Genomic DNA, 6380 nt, shown 5'->3' with positions numbered 1-6380 from the left:
CACCTCTTCTTAATATCTTCTGCTTCTTCTGGGTCCATACAATTTCTGTCTTTTATTGTGTCCATCTTTTCATGAAATATTCCCTTGGTTTTTCTAATTTTCTTGAAGAGATCTCTAGTCTTTCCCATTCTATTGTTTTACTCTATTTCTTTGCATTGTTTACTAAGGAAGGCTTTCTTATCTCTCCATGCCATTCGGTGGAACTCTGTATTCAGATGGGTATATCTTTCCTTTCCTCATTTGCCTTTAGCTTCTCTTTTTTTCCAGCTATTTTTAAGGCCTCCTTAGACAACCATTTTGCCTTTTTGCCTTTTTTTCCTTGAGGATGGTTTTGATCACTGTCTCCTGTACAATGTTATGAACCTCCATCCATAGTTCTTCAGGCACTCTGTCTATTAGATCTAATCCCTTGAATCTATTTGTCACTTCCACTATATAATGGTAAGGGATTTGATTTAGGTCATACCTAAATGGACTAGTGCTTTTCCCTAATTTCTTCAATTTAAGTCTAAATTCTGTAATAAGAAGTTCATGATCTGAACCACAGTCACCTCCAGTCTTGTTTTACTGATGTATAGAGCTTCTCCTTCTTCATCTGCAAAGAATATAATCAATTTGATTTCAGTATTGATGATCTGGTGATGTCCATGTGTAGAGTCATCTCTTTTGTTTTTGGAAGAGGCTGTTTGCTATGGCCAGTGTGTTCTCTTGGCAAAACTCTGTTAGCCTTTGCCCTGCTTCATTTTATACTCTGGGGCCAAACTTACCTGTTACTATAGGTTTCTCTTGACTTCCTACTTTTGCATTCCAGTTCCCTAAGATAAAAAGGAAGTCTTTTTTTTTTTTTTTTTTGGTGTTAGTTCTAGAAGTTCTTTTAGGTCTTCATAGAACCATTCAGCTTTTTGGCATTAGTGGTTGGGGCATAGACTTGGATTAGTGTGATACTGAATGGCTTGCCTTGGAAATGAACAGAGATCATTCTGTTGTTTTTGTCATTGCACCCAAGTACTGTGTTTCACACTCTTTTGTTGACTATGAGGGCTACTCCATTTCTTCTAAGGCCTTCTTGCCCACAGTGGTAGATATAATGGTCATCTGAATTAAATTCATCCATTCTGGTCCATTTTAGTTCACTGATTCCTAAAATGTCAATGCTCACTCTTGCCATCTCCTGTTTGACCACTTCCAATTTATCTTGATTCATGGACCTAACATTCCAGGTTCCTATGCAATATTGTTCTTTATAGCATCAAACTTTACTTTTACCACCAGATACATCCACAACTGGACATTGTTCCTGCTTTGGCTCAGCCTCTTCATTCGTTCTGGAGCTATTTCCTGCTCTTCTCCAGTAGTATATTGGGCACCTACCAACCTGGGGAGTTCATCTTTCAGTGTCCTGTCTTTTGGCCTTTCCATACTGTTCATAGGGTTTTCAAGGCAAGAATGCTGAACTGGTTTGCCATTCCTCTCTTCAGTGGACCATGTTTAGTCAGAACTCTCCACTATGACTTGTCTATCTTGGGTGGCCCTACATAGCTCATAGTTTCATTGAGTTAGACAAGGCTGTGATCCATGTGATCAGTTTGGTTAGTTTCCTGTGATTGCGGTTTTCATTCTGTCTGCCTTCTGATGGATGAAGATAAGAGGCTTGTGGAAACTTCCTGGTGGGAGGGACTGGCTGTGGGGAAAACTGGGTCTTGCTCTGGTGGGCAGGCCATGCTCAGTAAATCTTTAATCCAGTACATAGTTCCTTGTTAGTTATTCATTTTAAATATAGTGGTGTGTACAATTTCCATCCCAAATTCTCTAACTATCCTATCCCTTCCCCCTGGCAACCATAAGTTCATTTTCTAACTGTGAATCTTCTTCTGAACAAACATTTGTTTTACACTTTCTGAGAGTTATGAATCTGAAAGAAGTTTAGTTAGATGGTTCTGGTTTAAGATCTCTTATAATGTTGCAGTCAAATATCAGCTAGGGCTGCAGTCACCTGAAGGCTTGGCTGAATTGGAAAATCTGTTTCCAGGCTCATTCAGTGGCTATTGGTAGAAAACATGAATGTCTCATGTGGGGCTGTTCATGGTGTAAGAGTTCCCTTTTTCTAGATCAAAAGATGGAAAAGGAAGACAACATACTCCAAACAAAAGCTACAGTGTCTTTTATAACTGATCTTGGAAGTGACATTAATCACATCTGCTGTATTCTGTTGGTTACGTAGGTCAACCTTGGTACGGGGAGGGGGCTCAATATCAGGAGGTGTGGAGTTCAGTGGGAACCATATTCAGGGTTTGTTTCCACATCTATGTGCTTTACAAATGTTGCTAAGCGCTAGACACAGATATGTATACCACTCAGATTCCTATCCTTAAGGTTATTTTTGTGTCAGACAATAAATTCAGGATCAGAATTTTTTTTTATTTTTCTGACAACACTTCTAATTAGAGCATAAAAATACTCATAAAAATCAATTTCTTTTATAAAATTTTATATCTAAAGAAATACTTTAGCATAATTTGGAATATATATCCTCAGAATAATATTGGACAAAAAATTCCAAGTTTTTTCTTTGCCTATTCTAAAACTCTAAACCATATAAGTCAAAATTATTTCTGAGAGGTTTCCTGCAGAATGGAAGAAGCAATGTGTGTAATGTTATCACATTGTTGTTCTAACTTGTGTGTACCTAATTACTAATGATATTGAACATGTTTTCATGTGCTTATCTTTGTTTCTACGTATCTTCATCTTTGTTTATATGGTACACTCATATTTTCCCCAAATGTGTGACTTGTCTTTTCAGTCTTGTAGTAGTCTTTTGAAAACCATTAAATTTTGATTAATTCTTATTTCTCGATTCATCCTTTTGTGGCTTATGCTTTTTTGTATGTTATCTAACACATATTTGAATAATCCAAATTTGCAAATCCAAGGTTTCTCCAATATTTTTTCTAAAAATTTTTAGTTTTGGATTTTGCTTTTTGAGTTATATGATCTTTTGGGGGGCTTAATTTTGCATTCAATGATTGTTTTGTTATTTGCAAATAGATATCCAATTGTGTTAGCACCATTTGTTAAAACAATTCTGTTTACTATTGAATACCTTTGTCAAAAATCAGCTTTCCGTATGGTGTGTGGATCTATTTCTGGAATCTACTATGTACATTTGACTAATTTGTTGTTTTGTTTATAATTCTGCCAGTACCACACTATCTGATTATTGTACCTTTACAGCAAATCTTGAAACCAGGTAGTCTTTCAATATTGTTCTTATTTTGCCTAGCCTAGTCCTTTGCAATTCCATGTAGATATTAAGATCAGTTTGTCAATTTCTGTTTTTAAAGTGGCTGCTGAGATTGAGCTTGGGATTGTATTTGAGGAGACTTAACAGATCAATTTGAATAAAAATGACATTTTAACAATAGCATGTCTTCTAAACCATGAATGTAGTATATATCTCCATTTACTACTTTGGTTTTGTCAATGTTTTGTAATTTTTAAAATCTGGCCATTGTAACATTTTTTGTCATATTTTATACTAAAGTATTTCACATATTTGATGCATTATAAATAATATTGTTTTAAATTCCTAATTGAACATTGCTAGTATATGCAATTAATTTTGCATGTAATCTTATATCCTGCAAGTATTCTAAAATTATATATTTTAGTGGATTTTTGTATATTCCATTGGATTTTTAAAATAGATGTTCATGTTACCTGAGAGTAGAGATATTTCAATGCTATTTTTCAAATCCAGATGGCTTTGTTTTTATTGCCCCTTTGCATGGATTAAAATGAATAATAAGAATGTTGAAAAGTAGAATCCTAATCTTGTTATCAATCTTGGGGGAATTATCATTTTGCTACTAAGTTTGATTAGCTCTAGGTTTTTAGCAGATGCTTTGACAGGTTGAAGCTTCTATTCCTACTTTACTGAAAGTTCCTATTTGAAATAAACATTGGATTTTATCAAAGGTTTGATATGTTTGGTGAATTATATGGGTTGACTTTTGAATGTTAGACCAACCTTCTGCTTCTGAGATAAAAAAATTGGGGTGTTATGTATTATCCATTTTATATATTATTGGATTCAATTAAAAAGATTTGTTTACAAGTTTTAAATTTAGGTTTATGAGAGATATTTGGGGCTTCCCTGGTTGCTCAGATGGTAAGGAATCTGTCTGCAATGTGGGAGACACAAGTTCAGTCCCTGGGTGAGAAAGATCTGGAGAAGGGAATGGCTACTGATTCTAGTATTCTTGCCTGGAGAATTCCATGGACAGAGTAGCCTAGCGGGCTACAGTCCACGGGTTGTAAAGAGTTGGACACGACTGAGTGAATAACACTTTCATGTTACTTTTCATAAGAGATATTTATCTATAGTTTTTTTTTGATAATGGCTTTGTGTAGGGTCAGTCTGAGTATATATAATGAGTTGAAGAGTATTCCCTCCTTAAGTTTTCTGGAAAGTTTGTGAAAATTAGATATTCTTTCATCCTTAAATGTTCAGGAGACTTTACAAATGAAGCTGTCTGCTCTTTGAGTCTTCCTGATAGGAATGTTTTAAGCTACAATTAATTTTCTTTAATAGATGAACCCTATTATCTTTCTCATTTTGACTTAGATTTGATGTTTTTACTTCTTTCAATAAATTTGTCTATTTTGCCTAAAGTTGTCAAACTTACTGGCATAGAAATCTTCATAATTTTTCTTTATTATTTTCTAATATGTTTGGAATCTATAGTGATGTCCACTCTTTCATCCTTGATAGTAAAGTTAGTGTCCTCTCTTTTTTCTCTGATCACTATTGGTAGACTAACTTACTCTTTATTAATTTTTCCAATATACCTAGTTTTTGGTTGGTTTTGATTTTTCCCAATTGTTTTTCTGTTTTCCATTTTACTGGAGAAAGAAATGGCAACCCACTCCAGTAGTCTCGCCTGGAGAATCCTGTGGACAGAGGAGCCTGGTGGGCTGCTGTCCATAGGGTCGCACAGAGTTGGACACGACTGAAGTGAGTTAGTGTGTGTGCGTAGCGTTTCCATTTTATTAATGACTACTATGATTTTTATGATCGCTATGTGAAATGCTGAGCTGGATGAGTCATAAACTGGAATCAAGCTTGCCAGGAGAAATATCAACAACCTCAAATATGCAGATGATACCACTTAAATGACAGGAAGTGAAGAGGAACTAAAGAGCCTCTTGATGAAAGTGAAAGAGGAGAGTGAAAGTGAAAGTCACTCACTAGAGTTTGATTCTTCGTAATCCCATAGATTGTAGTCCACCAGGCTCCTCTGTCCATGGAATTCTCCAGGCAAGAATACTCGAGTGGGTTGTCATTCCCTTCTCCAGGATATCTTCCTGACCCAGGGATCGAACCTGGGTCTCCTGCATGACAGGCAGATTCTTTACCATCTGAGCCACCAGGAACTGTGCTGCTGCTGCTAAGTCGCTTCAGTCATGTCCAACTCTGTGCGACCCCATAGACGGCAGCTCACCAGGCTCCCCTGTCCCTGGGATTCTCCAGGCCAGAACACTGGAGTGGATTGCCATTTCCTTCTCCAATGCATGAAAGTGAAAAGTGAAAGTGAAGTCACTCAGTCGTGTCCGACTCCTAGCGACCCCATGGACTGCAGCCCAGCAGTCCCCTCCATCCATGGGATTTTCCAGGCAAGAGTACTGGAGTGGGTTGCCATCGCCTTCTCCAGAGCCACCAGGAAAACCCTGGCTTAAAACTCAGCATTCAAAAAACTAAGATTACAGGGCATTTGGTCCTATCACTTCATGGCAAATAGATGGGGAAATGTGGAAACAGTGTCAGATTTCATTTCACTTTCTTGAGTTCCAAGATCAATGCGGGTGGTGACTGCAGTCACAAAAGTAAAAGATGCTTACCCCTTGGAAGAATAGCTATGACAAACCTAGACAGTGTATTAAAAAGCAGAGACATCATTTTGCTGACAGTTTTGCATAATCAAAGCTATGATTTTTCCAGTACTCATGTATGGATGTGAGAGTTGGACCATGAAGAAGGCAGTCCTGAAGAATTGACATTTTCAAACTGTGGTGCTAGAGAAGACTCTTCAGTGTCCCTTGGGCAGCAAGGAGACCAAACCAGTCAATCCTAAAGGAAATCAGTCCTTGAATATTCATTGGAAGGACTGTTGCTGAAGCTCCAATATTTTGGCCATCTGATGTGAAGAGTTGAGTCATTGGAAAAAACCCTGATGCTGGGAAAGATTGAAGGCAAGAGGAGAAGGGGCAACAGAGGATGAGATGGTTGGATTGCATCATTGACTTAACTTTGAGCAAACTCAGGGAGATAGTGATGGACTGAGAAGCCTTGTGTGCTGCAGTGCTAGGGTCACAAAGAG

The 6380-nt window shown here is 37.2% G+C and overlaps 1 non-coding gene across 1 annotated transcript; it reads right to left on the bottom strand.

Annotated features, from left to right (window-relative positions):
* Nucleotides 1-5363: 5363 nt before the first annotated feature.
* TRNAD-GUC (transfer RNA aspartic acid (anticodon GUC)) lies at nucleotides 5364-5436 on the bottom strand. The gene has a single exon. It is a non-coding gene; the product is annotated as a tRNA-Asp (tRNA).
* Between the last annotated feature and the right edge of the window lie 944 nt (nucleotides 5437-6380).

This window comes from Bos mutus, chromosome 10, assembly GCF_027580195.1.
Source record: "Bos mutus isolate GX-2022 chromosome 10, NWIPB_WYAK_1.1, whole genome shotgun sequence".
NCBI classification, from domain to species: Eukaryota; Metazoa; Chordata; class Mammalia; order Artiodactyla; family Bovidae; genus Bos; species Bos mutus.
Note: the sequence above shows the minus strand (reverse complement) of the source record. Positions and strands in the feature narration are given on the sequence as shown.